The sequence below is a fragment of the Chelonia mydas genome, chromosome 12 (assembly GCF_015237465.2).
Source record: "Chelonia mydas isolate rCheMyd1 chromosome 12, rCheMyd1.pri.v2, whole genome shotgun sequence".
Taxonomy (NCBI): Eukaryota; Metazoa; Chordata; order Testudines; family Cheloniidae; genus Chelonia; species Chelonia mydas.
Genome location: NC_051252.2, coordinates 23,739,726 through 23,761,465, shown reverse-complemented (window position 1 = coordinate 23,761,465; position 21,740 = coordinate 23,739,726). Strand labels below are relative to the sequence as shown.

The 21,740-nt window shown below is 41.0% G+C and overlaps 1 protein-coding gene across 1 annotated transcript in view; it reads right to left on the bottom strand.

Moving 5' to 3' along the window:
• The window catches only part of CHST8 (carbohydrate sulfotransferase 8), a 262,245-nt gene that overhangs the window by 207,579 nt on the left and 32,926 nt on the right, over positions 1 to 21,740 (bottom strand). The window lies entirely within an intron of this gene.

Genomic DNA, 21,740 nt, shown 5'->3' with positions numbered 1-21,740 from the left:
GTGGTGGTTCACCCACCACCCATGGTAACAAGCAAACATTCTACAAATACATTAGAAGCAAGAGGACAACCAAGGACATGGTAGGCCCGTTACTCAATGAAGGGGGAAAACAATAACAGAAAATGTGGAAATTGCTGAAGTGCTAAATGACTTTTGTTTCAGTTTTCACCAAAACATTTAGTAGTAACTGGACATGTAACTTAATGAATGCCAGTGAAAATGAGGTAGGATCAGAGACTAAAATAGGGAAAGAACAAGTTAAAAATTACTTAAACAAGTTAGATGTTTTCAAGTCACCAGGGCCTGACGAAATACATCCTAGAATACTCAAGGAGCTGACTGATGAGATATCTGAGCCATTAGCAATTATCTTCAAAAAGTCATGGAAGAAGGTGAGATTCCAGAGGGCTGGCAAAGGGCAAATATAGTGCCCATCTATAAAAAGGGGAATAAGGACAACCCAGGGGATTACAGACCAGTCAGCTTAATTTCTGTACCCGGAAAGATAATAGAGCAAATAATTAAGCAATCAATTTGCAAACATCTAGAAGATAATAAGGTGGTAAGTAACAGTCAGCATGGATTTGTCAAAAACAAATTGTGCCAAACCAGTCTGATAGCTTTGTTTGACAGGGTAACAAGTCTTGTGGATAGGGAGGAAGCGACAGATGTGGTATATCTTGACTTTAGTAAGGCTTTTGATACTGTCTCACATGACCTTCTCATAAACAAACTAGAGAAATACAACCTAGATGGAGTTACTATAAGGTGGGTGCATAACTGGTTGGAAAATCATTTCCAGAGAGTAAAAGCAGCATAGAGTCTTGTGGCATCTTATAGACTAACAGACGTGTTGGAGCACAAGCTTTTGTGGGTGAATACCCACTTCGTCGGATGCATGTCACCCACGAAAGCTTATGCTCCAATATGTCTGTTAGTCTATAAGGTGCCACAGGACTCTTTGCCGCTTTTACAGATCCAGACTAACACGGCTACCCCTCTGATACTTGACACCATCCCAGAGAGTAGTTATCAGTGGTTCACAGTCAAGCTGGAAGGGCATATCAAGTGGGGTCCCACAGGGATCAGTTCTGTATCTGGTTCTATTCAATATCTTCAATGATTCAGATAACGGCATAGAGAGTACACTTATAAAGACTGTGGATGATACCAACCTGGGAGGGGTTGAAAGTGCTTTGGAGGTTAGAATTAAAATTCAAAATGATCTGGATAAACTGAAGAAATGGTCTGAAGTAAATAGGATGAAATTCAATAAGGACAAATGCAAAGTACTCCATTTAGGAAGGAACAATCAGTTGCACACATACAAAATGGGAAATGACTGCCTAGGAAGAAGTACTGCGGAAAGGGATCTGGGCGTAATAGTGGATCACAAGCTAAATATGAGTCAACAGTGTAACACTGTTGCAAAAAAAAAAATGGGGGGGGAAACACCATTCTGGGATGTATTAGCAGGAGCGTTATAAGCAGGACACAAGAAACAATTATTTTGCTCTACTCTGCACTGATTAGCCCTCAACTGGAGTATTGTGTCTAGTTCTGAGCACCCCATTTCAGGAAAGATGTGGACACACTGGAGACAGTCTAGAGAAGAGCAACAAAAATTATTAAAGGTCTAGAAAACATGACCTATGAGAGAAGATTGAAAAAAATTGGGTTTGTTTAGTCTGGAGAAGAGAAGACTGAGAGGGGACATAACAGTTTTCAAGTGTATAAAAGTTTGTTACAAGGAGGAGGGAGAAAAATTGTTATCCTTCACCTCTGAGGATAGGACAAGAAGCAATGGGCTTAAATTGTAGCAAAGACAGTTTAGGTTGGACATTAGAAAAAACTTCCTGTCAGGGTGGTTAAGCACTGGAATAAATTGCCTAGGGAGATTGTGGAATCTCCATCATTGGGGATTTTTAAGAGCAGGTTAGACAAACACCTGTCAGGAATGGTCTACATAATACTTAGTCCTGCCTTGAGTCCAGGGAACTGGATGGGAAGACCTCTCGAGGTCCCTTCCAGTCCTACGATTCTATCATTCTATGCTAGGTATGCATTCCCCAGGCCTTTCTAAATCCAGTGTTTAAGTTGCGGAGTACAAACTCGAAAACCAGTTATACACACAAATGAAATATACCTGTTAGAAAAATAACCAAGGAGAGATTATTAAAAGACTCTAATCATATGTCATTTGTAAACTGGTCAATAAGATAAAATCAATATTGGGACTATACAGTATTATTGCAGCTGCAGTGGATAAGGCTGCATGAAGTCTTCCATTCTAACTTCCATTGTCAAGCTGACCATAACTTTCTAGACAGCATAGGAATTATATCTCACAAATTGGCTCACTCAGAACTTGCAGAAATATATGTAATTTATGTAATATGTAATATATGTAATCTATACTCACTACACTTTTTCTGGTGGCTAAACCCCTTTCTCCCTATCAAGTTTTTATATGGTTTTCCATCACCATGGTATCTGAGCCCTCTGTCCTTGAAAGCAGCAGGAGTATGTGCATATGATGATAATTAGCACCTTCCTGACATTAATTAATTGCCATAACACCAATGAGGAAGGAAAGTATTAGTATCAAATTAGGGGAAAGGTGGTGTTGTATCATTAAAAAACAAATATTTAAAGAAAAGTGGTTAGAGGTAAAAACATGAACTATGATTGCATGAATATTTTTGCAGAATTTTCAGACATCAAACCCTTTATTTGCAAAGATACAAGTAGACTTAATTCCTTCATGCTCCCAGGTGACATTGAAAGCAAATTAGAATGGCAGAAATGACATTGCAAAGTAACATGATGGGAAAGCCATATTGCATTAGCTGTTTTACTGGAGATGAACTAGTTTAGTATAACTGTAGAATGAGATGCTGCTGAAAATGAGTTACCTGCAGCATGTCACACAAAGTGCGAGGTCATAGAGGGAGGGCCTCAGTCTTTTGACAGACAGCAGTTTTCATTTTAAACGAAAATTAAAATGAACATTTTATTGAAAGTGCCTGGTCGGAGTGCCACTGAATTGTAGTTGTGCTTTTCAGCAACCATCTTCTGGAATCTTATGGACTGAACGTATTACTGTGAATGATATGACATTACAATAATACATCAATCCAAGAAATACAATAAAAGATAGTTGAAAACTGCTGTGAAAAGACAAATGTTTCTTTTGCTTTAAATTCTTTGGCAGAAATGCATAAACCAATCTACATTCATGTGCCTGATAACATGGGTTTGTTTACTGATTCATGATTATCGCTTTCCCCCCAGCCCTCTTGTTTATCCACCAAGAAATCTGACACTTCATGAAGAATGAAGTTGATACGTGTGTAAACTAGGCTTCTGCCTGTGATCTAATTCTTCAGGGAGAAGCCTAGGAACTGCCATTCTGGAACAGACCAGTGGTCCATCTAGACCAGTGTCTTGTCTCTGACAGTGACCAGTATTAGTTGCTTCAGAGGAAGATGGAGGAAACCTGCTGAAGACAGTCATGGCATAACATGGACACAAGGAATGTTCCTTCCACCTTTAGTTAGAGGCTGGCTTATGTTTGTTCACATCCAGTATCTCTGGCATGTAATGTTTTGGAAAACATAGTTGACGTGACTTAAACAGCAGTGCAAACAATTGTTTTCCAAGGGCTCCATCACTCACAGAAGGGAGAAGCAGTGGCCTAAGGAACATTCTTTACTCCCTTGTGTGGGCTACTCCAATTGCCAGACCCTGTGTACTGGGGAACGGTAGCTGCCATCTCACTGGTTTGGTTGGCACATCTGAGCCAGTGTGGAAGGTGAAGTAAACTGTTCCAGGGAAAGGGATGCTGCAGCTTATTTCCCCTACAGAGCAAAGGTGATGCAAAATCAGATTGTGACTCTAACGCTTTGCTGTGCTCCTGGGACAGTGCAGCTACGCACTGCCCCTTGCTCAGGCTGGATTGCACGATGCCTGTCCAGCCCCAAGTGAAGAAATGCACATAGACTAGTGTTGATATCTGGCTGATATCCGTACATCAACGAGTCAAGAAAATGACTCGAATTGTTTACAAACACTTACTGATTACTAAATTAGACAATTACAAATCATACAGAAATCAATGTAAATGTCTAGTTCACATGCACAGCATAAACTTCATTTTTCATGCCACGTGAGCTGCTGTAGCTTGAACCAAATCCTCTGGTTGACAGCAGGCTCCAAACATATTCAAACAGCTGCAATAGCATGTATGCATCTGCATCTTTCCTTGTTCTATTGCCTGAGCACATATATCTTTGTCCTATTTGTTCTGGCTCCTCTTATCTTTCCTGCCTGCAGAAGTGTGGGTACTTATTATTGAATACTGCACTCTCCAGTTTAAAGCTGCACGCTAGGAACATTTTAAAGTAGCAGTTGAGGAAACTCACCCAGTCAAATTGATCCACAGTGCTAGTCCAGAGATGTATTTTTATGTGTGACATCTATAACGAAATCAGGAAATGAAAACAAAAGAGTGGAAACATACTAAGGAGTTGGGCAGGTGAGTTGGAAGATGATGTTTGGGGTTGGGAAGTTATTGTAGGATGTCTGTGTCTTCTCTTGAATGCTGTGCAGGTGGTGTGGGCCTGAGTGGCACCCAAGTTAGATGTTTTATTACAACCATTTTATTTCAGTTCTGTAGCATGGTTAAAGACTAGGATAGGCACGGTGAACAAATAAGGGAATGTGAGGATGAGAAAGAAACTGCTATTACTACTAGAATATCATCATTACTAGGCATACCATCTTGGGGAGGGAGGGAGATGGGGAATTCTTCCTCTGATACCATAGGTTAAGCCAGAGTCCTTTACCTCAGACTGCTTCCAGGGCACCAAGTCCTCCCACTTTCCAGGTATCCAGTCTCTGCTTTACACCTGACCTGCAGTGTCTATTAGACTTGCCATGTCACTCATCTAAGAAGAGGAATGTACAAACATGTCTCTCTCTCCACTATATGTATTTTCCGCTAAGGCTGGATTTCAAACACAGATATTGAATCAGAGGGGAAGAGATTACAAATCTCTCATTTGGTCACTGTCAACTTTTTCCTTTGAGGTTAGGAAACAAAAATTAAACCCAACCATTAAGGCCAAAGTTCTTTACCTTCTGTAGCACAGAGAGAAAGTGGGAAACCATTAGTCCCCTTGGTGAGCGGCTTTCCACACACCAAGAGTGCACCTTTGGGTAGTAGCTTGTCACACATCCTTCTCGTCTTGCCCATGCATTTACTACATATTCTGATGGAAATTTTTGTTTATTTCAAAATTTCCCACAGGAAAAAAAATTGTTTCCAGTTGACACTTCAAAACAAAACAGGCTTTTGTTTTGACTCAGAATGTTGTTTCATTGTTTTTTGAAACCATTAAACCAAAAAACCTGTTGTGTTAAGTGAAAAGGAAATGAACATTTTCAGTTTGAAATTTCCTCCTGGAAAACCAAATTTTTTTGCCTGAAAATTTTCAATTCAAGATTTTTCATTCAACATTTCTTGTGGGGAAAATGGTTTTCTTATCAGTTGTATGACAGGGAAAATACATAATGGGGCTTGAAACTGGGGCTTGCACTGACCCTGGAAACCTAAGTAGATGGAAGTCATAAGTGGACTGTCTAGGTTGTACCAAGTCACTGCTCATTGTAATGAATGGGCGTGTTATAGCTCTCCCCTGTCTCTAAAACTCCAGTGTTGGGGATCTTAACACCTGCCGTAGAACACCAAAGGGCACTTATTTTTTAACAAAGTATTTTTGATTTAGTCCCTCATCACAATATGGCTTAGGTAGAGACATTCTGATTGGCCTGGTCAGCTCTGTTGGATGTTAGAACCAACCTAGTAGTTGGAATTCAAGGAGTGAGAGAGAGAGCGCGTACTTGTCCTGCCTGTTTTATGATTCTGTTCATCCTTGTTTTAACCTCTCAGCTTTGCCAAGAGTCACTTGAGCAGGCAGAAACTGAGGCTCCAATGAACTGGAATTCCTGACTGTAGCTGATGATCTGGCACCCATTTCTCTGTGCAGCTTGAGGTGCTGCTAGGTCTCAGTGAAATTGCTGACCTGACCACATATGTTATGTGCCACCCATACAACATCTTCAGTGTTGTTTTAAATTATGCAGAACCTATTGACTTTCACTGGCTCTGTTCTCCAGTCATTTATGCCCTTATGCATCTTGACTTTCACAGTCTCTTAAAAGCCAGGCATTGCAATTATGCAAAATGGGTGTTTCTGCCATTACAAAAATTCTGTGCTTTACAGGGGGTTCTTTTAATTTACATTAGGGCAAATCCACACAACAACAATAAAAATCATAACTGTGCTAGAAGGCAGTTATTTGGATTTCCCCTATTCTTGTGGAAACTTTGATTTTGTCAAAGATCAGTGGGTCAAGTTCTGTTATACTTGAGCAGCCTCTTCCCATCAGTTTTAGAGCTGTCCCTAGATATCGCTAATAGGTGTATTCATCCATGTTTGAACTCATTGCTGAGGTTTGACATAAGTATAAAAGACAACAAAATTGTTCTACAGGATTGGAACTGAAGAACAGGGTGTCAATGCTTGAAAAACACAGAACTGGCCTATTCAATTCCCATCACATATTGCAACAAGAAGCAGGCACTTCTGATTTCTGACTTCATATATTATTAAAGCCAAAGAAGGCACAGCACTCAGTAAACAATCCAAATAATCCTTTCAAAGTCAGAAAAAAATTCTTCTCTAAGTTTCAGGGTGCAAATTACTGCAGGAGTCATGTGTTACTAATCTCCTCAAAACTACACAAAGTCATTAACAAGTTAACACACACGCTTTCTCAAAGAACATTTGTACGCCAAAAAAAAATCTCTAAAGCATTTTAAATTTGAAATGAAAAAGCTTTCTTTACTTTGTTTCAAATTAACATCTCACTGGAGCCGTATAGTGACAGCACAAATAGTGAATTTTTCAGCCTTCTGGCTTCCTTCAGCACCAGAATAGCAATGATGCAAATACTCTAATTCAGATGCTTAGACCCACTAGGTTCAAGCAAAGCCTCTCTCCCATACTGGATTTGGCAGTGTAATATAAAGGACATTGTCCCACTTACAATATTGCATGAAGAAGCATGTTCTGAATGTGATAGGGCTCAGTTCTAAAAGCTAGTAGAAATGCTCTGAAATTTTCCAAGCTCACAATGGTGAGTCAGTGGCCAGTCAGAAAGAGACAATTACAAGCCATTGCCCCTTCTCCCCAGTTGGATGTTAAACAAAGATCAAGTTTACAGGAGTGTTTTTTGTGGATTCTTAGGGCCATGATTCCAGCTGACACTCAGAATTGTATTTCACTGAGATACCCCTGATTACCAACCACATAAAAGAAGATCTAGGCTTTAACCTGCCCCGAAACAGTGGTCAGCACTGAACCATTTCAGAACATTACAAGGCAGGTGCTGTCATCTCTTACGTTTCTGGGAGATGAAAGACAACTTGTGACTCTGGACATCAGTTGCAAACTATGGACCATATTGTAAATTAGTGCCCGCTTTGATCACTTGTCGGTGGCATCTTAGACTTACACAAATCACTTCCAAAGCTACTCCCTGGCTCACTTATCTGGCCTTGGTTATCTGGATGTTGCTAATCACTTCTCTTGCCATGCAAAAGAAGACCTTCTTCATCAACTCCCCTAAATGTGTTTCAGGCCTCCCCTGCAGAACTCTGGAAGCTCCAACTCAAAATTCTCCCAGCAAGTAAGCATTGGGGTGGAGGAAGCTGGACCTGTTCCCTTCCCTCCCAAGACATCCAAGGTTTAGGAGGCCAATATGCCTCCCCTCCAAGATGTCAGTGCTGTGTACATAGCGATGGAGGAATGGGATTTTTGTGGGGGCTATTGAGGGGAGGGGAGAATGAAGCAGGGGCCACAAGGCTACTGAAGTCCTTCATACATGTAGGTTCAACATGACATCACTAGGTTTTGTCTGTGTATTTACAATAGTGATTTTGCAATACCAGGGGTGAGATTTGAGGGATTTTGTATATGGTTTGTTTTGCTACAATGATGCTAGTTTGCTGCATGCCCTTATATAATTTTGCTCCTTAAGCTGGGGTTTGTATTTCTTAAATTGTATTCCCCTTGTTCTAGAAGCAAAAATTATTTTAAAGGAGAGAATAACAATTCTGTTTTTCGCAAAAAGAAAAGGAGTACTTGTGGCACTTTAGAGACTAACAAATTTATTTGAGCATAAACTTTCGTGAGCTACAGCTCACTTCATCGCATGCATTCAGTGGAAAATACAGTGGGGAGATTTATACACATAGAGAACATGAAACAATGGGTGTTACCATACACATTGTAACCAGAGTGATCACTTAAGGTGAGCTATTACCAGCAGGAGAGCGGGGGCGGGGACCTTTTGTAGTGATAATCCATTACAATCTACATACCACACAGACTATGCTGACAGCTTGTGCCACAGGCTCTCAAAGAAACTGCGGAACCACCTGATCAACATCCTCTACAGCAAACAGGGGAAGATTAAGAATGAGCTCTCAAAACTGGATACTCTCATGAAAAACCAGCTTTCCACACAAACTTCCTCGTGGCTGGACTTTACAGAAATTAGACAAGCCATTTACAACACACACTTTGCTTCTTTACAAAAGAAAAAGAACACTAAACTATATAAACTACTACATGCCACACGGGGCCACAACAGTTGTTCCCTTAACCCACACAGCAATATTGTTAATCTATCCAACTATACTCTTAGCCCAGCAGAAGAATCTGTCCTATCTCGGGTCCTCTCCTTCTGTCCCTCCACCCCCACGAACACGATACAGTTCTGTGGTGACCTAGAATCCTATTTTCGACGCCTCCGACTCAAGGAATATTTCCAGCACACCTCTGAACAACATACTAACCCACAGAGAGCTTCCTACCAAGACTACAAAAAGAAGGATTCTGGGTGGACTCCTCCTAAAGGTCGAAACAACAGACTGGACTTCTACATAGAGTGCTTCTGCCAACGTGCACGGGCTGAAATTGTGGAAAAGCAGTACCACTTGCCCCATAACCTCAGCCGTGCAGAACACAATGCCATCCACAGCCTCAGAAACAACTCTGACATCATAATCAAAAAGGCTGACAAAGGAGGTGCTGTTGTCATCATGAATAGGTCGGAATATGAACAAGAGGCTGCTAGGCAGCTCTCCAACACCACTTTCTACAAGCCATTACCCTCTGATCCCACTGAGGGTTACCAAAGGAAACTATACCATTTGCTCAAGAAACTCCCTGAAAAAGCACAAGGACAAATCCACATAGACACACCCCTGGAACCCCGACCTGGGGTATTCTATCTGCTACCCAAGATCCATAAACCTGGAAATCCTGGACGCCCCATCATCTCAGGCATGGCACCCTGACAGCAGGATTGTCTGGCTATGTAGACTCCTTCCTCAGGCCCTACGCTACCAGCACTCCCAGCTATCTTCGAGACACCACTGACTTCCTGAGGAAACTACAATCCATCCGTGATCTTCCTGAAAACACCATCCTGGCCACTATGGATGTAGAAGCCCTCTACACCAACATTCCACACAAAGATGGACTACAAGCCGTCAGGAACAGTATCCCCGATAATGTCACGGCAAACCTGGTGGCTGAACTTTGTGACTTTGTCCTCACCCATAACTATTTCACATTTGGGGACAATGTATACCTTCAAATCAGCGGCACTGCTATGGGTACCCGCATGGCCCCACAGTATGCCAACATTTTTATGGCTGACTTAGAACAACGCTTCCTCAGCTCTCGTCCCCTAATGCCCCTACTCTACTTGCGCTACACTGATGACCTCTTCATCATCTGGACCCATGGAAAAGAAGCCCTTGAGGAATTCCACTATAATTTCAACAATTTCCATCCCACCATCAACCTCAGCCTGGTCCAGTCCACACAAGAGATCCACTTCCTGGACACTACGGTGCTAATAAGCGATGGTCACATAAACACCACCCTATACCGGAAGCCTACTGACCGCTATGCCTACCTACATAGCTCCAGACCACACCACACGATCCACTGTCTACAGCCAAGCTCTACGATACAACCGCATTTGCTCCAACCCCTCAGACAGAGACAAACACCTACAAGATCTCTATCAAGCATTCTTACAACTACAGTACCCACCTGCTGCAGTGAAGAAACAGATTGACAGAGCCAGAAGAGTACCCAGAAATCACCTAGGACAGGCCCAACAAAGAAAATAACAGAACGCCACTAGCCATCACCTTCAGCCCCCAACTAAAACCTCTCCAATGCATCATCAAGGATCTACAACCTATCCTGAAGGACAACCCATCACTCTCACAGATCTTGGGAGACAGGCCAGTCCTTGCTTACAGACAGCCCCCCAACCTGAAGCAAATACTCACCAGCAACCACATACCACACAACAGAACCACTAACCCAGGAACCTATCCTTGCAACAAAGCCCGTTGCCAACTGTGTCCACATATCTATTCAGAGGACACCATCATAGGACCTAATCACATCAGCCACACCATCAGAGGCTCGTTCACCTGCACTTCTACCAATGTGATATATGCCATGTGCCAGCAATGCCCCTCTGCCATGTACATTGGTCAAACTGGACAGTCTCTACGTAAAAGAATAAATGGACACAAATCAGATGTCAAGAATTATAACATTCAAAAACCAGTTGGAGAACACTTCAATCTCTCTGGTCACTCGATTACAGACCTAAAAGTGGCAATATTTCAACAAAAAAACTTCAAAAACAGACTCAGAGAAACTGCTGAATTGGAATTAATTTGCAAACTGGATACAATTAACTTAGGCTTGAATAGAGACTGGGAGTGGATGGGTCATTACACAAAGTAAAACTATTTCCCCATGTTTATCCCTCCCCCCCCGCACTGTTCCTCAGACGTTCTTGTCAACTGCTGGAAATGGCCCACCTTGATTATCACTACAAAAGGTTCCCTTCCTTTCCCCCCCCCCCCCACCCCACCTCTCCTGCTGGTAGTAGCTCATCTTAAGTGATCACTCTGGTTACAGTGTGTATGGTAACACCCATCGTTTCATGTTCTCTATGTATATAAATCTCCCCACTGTATTTTCCACTGAATGCATCCGATGAAGTGAGCTGTAGCTCACGAAAGCTTATGCTCAGATAAATTGGTTAGTCTCTAAGGTGCCACATGTCCTCCTTTTCTTTTTGCGAATACAGACTAACACGGCTGCTACTCTGAATTCTGTTTCTGAGTCACAAATAAACAGGTGAAAAATGGAAAGTGTAAAATGCTCCATGCTCCTGTAGGCTGTGAATCCAACCCCCCTATCAAAACCAGCAGTGGTTTTAATTCTGCACTTGAGAAAACAAAACCCAACAACAGAGCTTCTGCGAAGGCAAAGGGAAAACTACCTCTGGCTCATCCTGGCTCTCGTTCATTGTGATGCTACTATGGTAACTTCAGGAAAAAAAGAAAATAGCCTTTATAACCTTGAAATGGGAGCATTGTTGTGTTGTGGCAGCTGAGTAGCTTTCTTTATTAACCCAAGCTACATTCATAACAGTGTACATCTGGCTATTTTCACTGAATACTAGTCCTTTTAATCTTTCCAGCCATGATGACTAATTTGTTTCTTACTGAAACATTTCAAACCCTTCCTTCCTAATGAGAATGATCTCCATCTGTTTTGTCAAGGTTCTTGTTCACTTACTCTATAAACATTTCTTAGAGATAAATTATTTCCCTTGATATGGGCAGTCAGAATGGAGCAGCTAATTCAAAAGACAATTATAATATAAGTAGAGCTGGCTGGAAAATTTTTCTTGCTAAATGTCTGTTAAAAATTTTCAGTTAAAATATTTGTTTCCCACCGGAGATTTCCAAACAAATCAAAACAAATATTTTCATTTTGTTCTGAAATGTCATAAAATAAAATGAAAATTTTTGGTTTTGACCTACAATGTAATTTTATTTGTTTTTTTAGACTGAAAAATGTTGGTAATTTTTTTATTTTTGGACTTTCTTGCTGTTTCTCAACTTTTTTATGTTTGGAAAACAGTAAAAAAAAAAAAAAAAGTGTGAAAAGTGGATCCAGTGGGGACAAGGAGGAGGGGAGAGAGGTGGAAGTCAAAAAGGGAAATGAAAGGGGGAGGGGACAAATCTGAAAACGAAAAAAATGAAAGGTTCAGTTTCAAAAAATTAAACTTAAATGACTTTTTCATTTCATAATTTCCAATCATAAGAAACTGTTTTTAATTTTCTCATAAAAAAAAGTAAAAAAAAAAAAAAGTATAAATTAACCTTTTCCTGTTCCTTTTCCTGTTTTGATGAAACCACATTTTCTGATGGGGAGAAGATTTTGGTTGAAAAAATGTGACCCACTCTAATTATAACAGAACTGGAAGAAGCATGTCCTCTTAGGGTAGGTCTACACAGTCAGGGGCAAGGAGCCCCAGTTGACAGACTAGGGCTGGGGGCTCATGTAGCTAGCACTCTGAAAATAGCTGTGTAGACAGCACTTTGAAGTTGCAGCTCGGGCTGTTGCTGAAGCTCTGAAGCCTAGGAAGGGGGGTCTGAGCCTCCCAGCCAGAGCCCAACTTCAAAGCTCTGTCTGTATGGCTATTTTTAGAGCACTAGTGCGAGCCCCACTAGCTGAAGTCTGGTGAGCCAGGCTGAGAGACTTGCTGACGTGAGCTGTATAGATATACCCTTAATTTTCATTCATCACCTCTTCTCTGGTCATTCAGAAACCAGAGAGTTTCTAAACTCTGGAGAACTCTTATGGTGCTAAGAGCAGAGCAGGAGTGCAATTGAAACTTGTGTACAGACTAGCCCATCTGTGGTCCTGGGCCTGAACTATATTCCCTATCCTCCAGTTACAGGAGGGAGCTGGCCCTGTAAGATTATGTCTACACTGAACCTTGGAGCTATGATTCCCAGTACAGACAGATGTGTTGTAGCATACTAAAAATAGCAGTCTGGATGCTGCAGCACAGCCAGCAGCAGGGCCGGCTCCAGGCCCCAGCTTTCCAAGCAGGTGCTTGGGGCGCCATTCAAAATGGGGCAGCAGTCCATGCCTCACGGGCGACAATTCAGCCGCAGCCCCGCTGCTCTTCCCACTGTGGCGGCTTTTGGGCGGCAGCTCCGTTGCTCTTCCGGGTGCGGCGGCAATTCGGCGGCAATGCTTGGGGCGGAAAAATTGGTAGAGCTGCCCCTGGCCAGCGGTTCAAGCCAGCTACCTGAGCTTGGACCCAGGAGGTTGGACGGGCTTGGACTCGGGCAGCTTGCCTGAGCTATGGCTATGCCACAGTGTCCACAATGCTATTTTTAGTGCAGTAGCTGGAGCTGGACTACTGCGAGTCTATCTAAACTGGGAATCTCACCTCCCAGTTGCAGTGTAGACATAACCTAAGAGGTTCAGTGCTCTCCTGTGACATGGTCTCTGCCAAACACAAAGAGACTCTGAGCCTTGTAGTCCAGCAACTCTGGGAACTGTAGGTAGCTAACAAAGTATGCTGGATATAAAAAATAGCTTGATTTCCTCAGTCTAGGAATGATCAGAGAGAAGGATAGAATCTGCTATGGGGCTCTCTCTACCAAGAGGGACATCAGGCAAGATCTGCGCTTCGCAAGGGAAAGGTGTTAAGGAAGAAACCTGGCAAAGAAGCTTGAGAGGAAGTCTTGAAAGGCCGTATGCAAAGAACCATTTGGGCACTGTCAATGAAAGGAAATTAACCCCTGGAGAAAGGGCAAAAGGTCTCCTGATGACCCGCTTGTAGCCCCAAGAATCTATGGGTTGGCGGGGGGGGGGTTTGTTTGTTTTTCTTTCTCTGTTTTGTTTTCTGTTTTATCTGGAAGAGGAGTTTAGGATTTATCTGGAGTGCTAAAACTCACCCAGCCAATGGGATACAGAATCAGCCAAATCTGATGGTGGGAAGTTCAGTGGCACCCTCCCAACATAGAAATGCTACCATGTACATTATACCCACACAGTTACAGACATGGGTATTTTGCTCTTGCCAGTAATGGAACCAAGATGGCGTCCAATTGTTCCTGTGCTGAGAAGAGGTTGGTTGGAATAGTAGTCTTGGCCTAGAATGAGCAATGAGGTTCTTGAATTACCTGGGATCATTCTCTTTAAAACCTGTTTTATAACGTTGGTAAAGTGGGAGAATTTTACCACTTGATTTGTTGTTACTAAATTCTTTTCAAGCATGTTTTGTCAGATTTAGTAATAAAAACACACACAGAATAAATGCAACTATCTGTCGGACATACTTGCTTTTGTGTTGATAATATTGGAGAGACCATTACACATCACCTGGAAAGTTCCCTTTGTTACACTAATACAGAGCAAAAACCTATGTCAAATCAACATTAGACCCTGTTATGTAATTGTAGCTCTTCCTGACTTCCTATATCTGCTGAGCTACAGTAGTCTAGAAACTCTGATGTCGATGTGTCTGGTACTGTTCTGAAAGATAGATCCCTACTTTGTCAAAGGAGTTAATGATGTGAACGAGTCTTGCTGGTGAGGGGAAAGAGATTCAAGGATAAAAGGAGTTTTTCCTCCACTGTACCAAGAAATTGACTGAGACATTGTGGGACATTTGCCAGGGCTAATAAGAACTTTAATTGCAGCAAGTGCTAACGTTAAGATAACATAAAATTGGAGCTTCATTATAACCCTCTCTTTTGACATGTACATCAATATCTTAAACAGGATTCTTCTCAGCTTAAATGTTCCATCCCAGCTCTTGGCTTAGAACTGAACTTTTTAAAATTTGAGCAAAGTCTTGTCTGCCCTTCTCAAGTTGTGTAAAAGTGAACAAGCATATACATTTCCAAAGGCTGGGATGGTCTCACTCAGACAAATCAAAATGGGTGAACTTTACAATATGACATTTTCAGGTTGGCTCGTCCTCACTGAACACAAGGGGTGAGAGTCTATGATAATCCCTAGAAGGCACAGCCAGGGGAAAGAGGGGACTATGGTGATTTAAAGCCATTTTTGTGCTCTCCACATCCTGGGCTGGAAGAGAGCCCTGGCATAATCTAGACCTGCACTGAGGGCTGTTGATTACAGCAACCTCCTCAGGCTGCCCTATGTAGCAGTGGTTTCCAGAATCTCCACAGTCCTGCATGCTGCAGCCCTGCCCTCCAGGGCAAGTTTTAAGGGGTGTGCAAGCAGGGCAGTTGCCCCGGGTGTCAATTTCCAGGGGGTGCCACATCACAGTGCCACTCTATGTTTTGTTTTTTGCTCCACTGATCTGATTGGCTAGACGAGGAGGGTGGGGGGCACTGAAAATGCCTGGAGCTGACCCTCCTGCCCTAGCCCTACCACCAAATTGTCTCCTGCTCCAAGACTTGTCAAGGGGTCCTGAGAAGGCAACCTTATGGCTGTCTTCCACAGTTCCTGTGCTGGAGGAATTCTCCCCTGGCCAGAACCAGGGCTTCTTTATAATCTATTTCTGTGGTGCTTTTTAAATGTATATTATTAAATTAACATTCATGAGCCTGGTCCTGCAAAGCCTTGCCCCTGTGAGTAATCCTCTCCTGTGTGTGTAGGATGACTGAGCTTAATAGATAGCAAGGAACTAAAAATAACACTAGGGGAAATTATTTTAAAGAAAACTTGACATATTTTTAATATTTCTTGTTTTCAAGTTTTAATTAAGCATTTGCTGTATACTAAAATAGTATATTTACTCTTAATGTCACGGTTTGTGTTACATTTGTGAGTATTGCATACATCCCATGCAACTGTAATACAGAGCACCTGACGTATTTTTACAACAGCAGAATACAATTAATTCACAGGAACAACAGCTAAAAGAACTCATGTTGACAGAAAAAGGAAAATAGGGTAAACATAACCTTTGTCTAGGTAACAATCATTTGATTCATGGAGTGACCTTGAAAGACAGTTCATACTGGTTAAGAGTTTGTACCAGCTGTTTACTATGGGGGTGGGGAGGTGTTTCTGCAAGGAATGAAATCTACATTCACTACTAAAATACAAACAGTTACATTCAGGGTCTGATTCAGGTCCATTGAAGTTCATGTGAGTCAATGGGAGCCTTTCTATGCAATTCCCATTTAGTAGGCTCTGGATCAGGCTCAAACAAAAAAGCAAGGTTATGAATGTGAATGAGTTGCCTAAATACCTTTGAGGATCTGGGTCTTGGCCACTAACATGTGCTGATTCTATTATAAATAGAATCTAAGTAAAATTTAGATTTAACCACCATCACCATAGTATCTGAGTGCCTCACTATCTATAATGTATTTATCTTTCCCTGGTGAGAAAATGAAATGCTATTATCTCCATTTTACAGATGAGTAACTGAGGCACAAGGTCACACAGGAAGTCTGGTCAAGCAGAGAAACTGAACCCTGGTGTCTTAGGGTATATCTACCCTGCAATAAAACATCCATGGCTGGCTCATGTCAGCTGACTCATGCTTGTGGGGCTCAGGCTGCGGGGCCATAAAATTGCAGTGTAGACATTTGGGCTTGGCCTGGAGTCCAGGATCTGGGAAGCGGGAGGGCAAGGAGTGTCCCAGAGCCTGGGATCTGCCCAAGCTCAAATGTCTACACTGCAATTTTACAGCGCCGCAGCCCAAGCCCCACAAGCATGAGTCCCCTGACACGGTCCAGCAGCAAGTGTTTAATTGCAGTGGAGAAATACCCTTAAGTCCAAGACTAGTACCAGAACCACTGAGCCATTTTCTCTTTATTTATTAGCAGTAGATGAACCTTAAATCATCTGATACTCTTTTATAGTTTTGTATGAGGATCTGTACAAAGATTTGTCTGCTTTAAAAAATAAATAAATAAAAATAAAACCATATGCTGTGAAATACCAGCTCCACTGAAGTCAATGGCAAAAGTCCCATTAACTACACTGGAGTCAGGATTTCACTGTACAGTCTAAATTCAAAGACGCCTTAAGGGTATCAAACAAACAAGCAAATGCTATTCAAAAGGAAATGTGAAATACAAGGACACTAATTTCAGTGTGCTAAGCATAATGGGGAACAGTGATTGCCGGTGTCTGTCAGACATAGGCACCTCCTGCAAGTAGTTGAGCACTCTCAGCTCTCATTGAAATGAAGAGATGCTAAATGTCCTCCATTTTGGAGAAGATGTGGTTCATTTTTGTGTAACTGTACACAGCCTGTGGTTTTGGGTCTTCCTTGAAAAACATTTTCTACCTCTTTTGTATTTTAGTTTTCTGCTATATTTTCTTATGCCCATTCATATCCCATGGATTTCAATGAGTAGATATGCTCCTAAAGTTCTTATGTACTTTTTGAGTGTAGGTTTTGTTTTCTTTGATTTCAGTTTTACAGTTTTGGATGGATAAAACGTAAATATCTGAAGCTTTGGTTGTATCAGTAGCGTCAGGCACTACGGGCAGGGCATATCTCTGCTATAAGCTTGTACAATAGAGCTGATCAAAAATATTTCATCAAAACTTTTTTTCCCCTCCTAGTGGAAAATGGGATTTTGAATAAATGGAAATTTTCATAAGAATTTCTAATGTTCGGGGTTTTTAAAAATATTTTAAATTATTTTTTTGAAGAAAATAAAATGTGTTACCCATTTTTCCCTAGCACGGTTATGTACAGCCCTTGGTGAAAGTGGCCAGGTACTTCCTGGTGCTATTATAATATAAATAATAAATGTTTCCCCTTTTATTATTTATTATGTCAATCAGTGAAAATGGGGTCAAATCCTGATCCCATTAAACTCAATTTTGCCACTGACTTCAGTGGGTCCAGAAATTGGCATAAAGTGTGGCCTATTAATTGACATTTTGAAAAACATACATGTTGATCTATCACAAAAGCTCCCCATAAAGCAGGTCTACTGTTCATTTAGAAACTGATGCTGGCCCACCCAAACCTTAGTGGCAGGGAAAAACCGACAATTTTTACTTTTGATCATTGATACTTCTTGGGTTATCCAGCAGCGCTTTATGGTTTCACTCATATATTTTATAAGCTAAGTATTTTTTGCAGTGTAGCAAATCAGAAGATTCACATCTGTAAATTACTATGCAATTTCTGCTATACATGCTGAGAGATTCCCCTCCTACCACCGAATCTCAAGAATTAACCTTGGCTAATGTGTATGTGAACTTAGCCATTATGAACACTCCCAGAACTGAAAGAAATTGGCAGGCACCCATTGTAAATATTTGTATGAAACTATTCAATTTTAAAATCAAGACCTTAAAAACTAAAATAGTTACTGACCTTTTAGCTCATGTATAATTAAAACAGGTTCTAATGTTGTACATATAAATAATAGATAGCTATTTTCTCAGATCAATGCCTTCTCCTGTTTTATAAGAAACATTTTTAAGTAAAATTATTCTGCCTTTAAGTTTAATAGGAAAATTTGATGTGCTAGCAACTACTGGTTGATCTTTGTACATTTTTCAATTGTAAATTGCACTTTAAAAATGCAAACAATTATTAATATTGATTTGGACTAAAACAATATTGAATTTCAATATATTTCTGGCTCTTTTATGAATTACCCTGCACAGCCAGAGTGATTATGATGAAAGAGTATTTGCACGCTCAATTTCTTTTCAGCAAGAAACCTTGAACAGTGCTAGTTGTGTTCATGGTGATAATGATAAACCCATACATTCAAGAAAATAAGACTATTTTAAAAGTTCTCAGCTGAAGCATAATAAATTAACATTTCATTCAATATATATAGCCCCATATCATATGAACTGAACTTTTGCTGCTGGTTTTCTAACAAATATTTGATAATTTAGTTACATTACAAACCTCTGCGACAAACCTGCATTTTGGTCATGCATCAAATGCAATTATAAAATCTTTCAATCCATCATTGCAGTTTCCTAACACTAAGTACAGTGCAGAATAGATTCATGTCCTGGAATGTTGTAATATGCCAATTTATTTAAATTCCATGATGGTGTAGGTTTCTGTTTCATAGTCATACTTTCAAACAGTTCATAGCTTTATTGGTTTAGGTGTTTTGAGTTTTTCCTCCATTCTCAACCATTATCTCGGGGTCTGCTCGCTAATGGCTTATTCATGTGTCCTTGCGTCACATCAAAGTACCTATCTGAAGGTTTTCCACTTTCCCCATGCCATACTGCCACGGTTGTGGTCACCAGTCGTATTCAAGCTGGATCCTCCTCATTATAAAAGAGACGGAGAGACTAGCAGGGCTCTTAGATTCTGGGACTTGCTCCCTCAGTTCAGAGAACTTTCAGTAGTGTATTTGGTAGTTTTCTGGCCACACTGTGAAAGACCCCTGTTTGATACGGTCTCTGCAGCAGGGCTCAAGTCGTGCCATAACACTGTTCTGGCACTTTTGGGGGGAGCATTCTGGCACTTCTTTGAAGTGGGTTGGAGCACTTCTTTTAGGACTAGAGCACTGCTCTGGAGAAGGCTGAGGGCGTGTTTCCTAAATGATGAAGGACCAAGCTCCTGTGATTTTAGTGCTGCTGAGGTTTAATTTAGTTGTATTTATTATATTATTAATTATGTTGGGGCACAACGAGCTTTGAACAGATGTCTTTATTTATATAGATTAAAATTTATAATGGTGAAAGTAATTAACATTGAAACAATTTGCAAAAGGTTTTGGTGGATTCTCCATCACTGACAATTTTTGAAATTGGATGTTTTTCTGAAAGATATGCTCTGGCAATTAGTTTAGGGGAGTTCTATGCCCTGAGTTATACAGGAGGTCTGACTAGATGATCACAATGGTCCCTTGTGGGTTTGGAATCTATGAAAATAAAAGGCAGAAGGCAATTATGACATTTAATAAATAAAATAATTATTTTTAAAAAGCTTGTGGATTTTAAAGTCAATCTCATGATGTTGCGGGAGTCTGACTCATGATTTTTGAATGCTTGAGGGTGTATACATTTTACATAGTTGGTAAACTAACAGAATGAAATGAAACACGATTTTCCTATTAAATGTTTGTGACATTGGTATTCACATAGCTTCATCCTTCTATGGATTCAGTAGTAACTGCATAGAGGATTCTGTGTGCGCTAGTGGATAGAACACTGCACTGGGACTTAGGAGACTTAGATTCTATTCTTGGCTCTGCCACTGGCCAGGTAGGTAACCCTGGTCCAGTCACTTCACTGCACAGTGCCTCAGTTTCCCCATATAGAAAACGTGTATAATGATGTTACCCCCCTTTTTAAAGAGCATTGAGATCTACTGATGAAAAGCATGGTATAAGAGCTAGATGTTATTCTATACCCCGTCTTCCTTCAGTTGGCTGGGAATTTTGTTTCTCAGTAATGTGCTCAAGTTCTCATAAAACCAGCCCCATTTCTCTCAATTCTTTATCTTGATTTTTGAGTAAAGCTGATCAAACAATTTTGTCGACTGTTTGTTGATGAAAAATGGCTTTTTACAAAATGGATTTTTTTCACAAAACATTGTGTTTTGGTCAAATTTGCACAGCAGAACACTCATTTTCTGATGAGGCTTAATTTTCATATGCTTTACTGAGAACAACAATAGTACATGTCATACTCAATAAGCATGTGGGGTAATGGGTACAGTATATTCATATGGTCCAAATCCTCAGCTAGTGTAAATCAGCATAGATCCACTGAGTTCCATGGAGATATTCCAGTTTTCACCAGCTAATGACCCGGCACAATACTTTTCATAGAATATCAGAGTTGGAAGGGACCTCAGGAGGTCATCTAGTCCAACCGCCTGCTCAAAGCAGGACCAATCCCCAATTTTTGCCCCAGATCCCTAAATGGCCCCCTCCAAGGATTGAACTCACAACCCTGGGTTTAGCAGGCCAAAGCTCAAACCACTGAGCTATCCCTCCTCCCGTTTTACTGAATAAGAAATGAAAGTCCAGTTCTTGTTTAAGGAGAAAGTGGATTGTTCTTGCACATTTTTCTTCAGATTGATCCAGATCATGTGAAGGATACATAGTAACTTGTTTGTTAACTGAATGCTCTTAACAAGATTAATCCTGAATAAGCAACTGCAACTTTGTTTGTATCTGACAGTCCATCCTGTCAGAATGCAAAATTTTGGCTGTGATTTTTTTTAAAGGATGATATGCTGGGAATATGGGCATTGGGTGCGAGTGTGGTGGCTGTTTTTCTCCTTTTTCTCTCTGAGGGCTCACTCTTGGGTTCTGTCAAGGTTCCTTCCCCACTCTGAACTCTAGGGTACAGATGTGGGGACCTGCATGAAAACCCCCTAAGCTTATTTTTACCAGCTTAGGTTAAAACTTCCCCAAGGTACAAACTATTTTACCTTTTGCCCTTGGACTTTATTGCTGTCACCACCAAGCGTCTAACAAATATATAACAGGGAAAGAGCCCGCTTGGAAACGTCTTTCCCCCCAAAATCCCCCCAAACCCTACACCCCCTTTCCTGGGGAAGGCTTGATAAAAATCCTCACCAATTTGCATCAGTGAACACAGACCCAAACCCTTGGATCTTAAGAACAATGAAAAAGCAATCAGGTTCTTAAAAGAAGAATTTTAATTGAAGAAAAAAAGTAAAAGAATCACCTCTGTAAAATCAGGATGGTAAATACCTTACAGGGTAATCAGGTTCAAAACATAGAGAATCCCTCTAGGCAAAACCTTAAGTTACAAAAAGACACAAAAACAGGAATATACATTCCATTCAGCACAGCT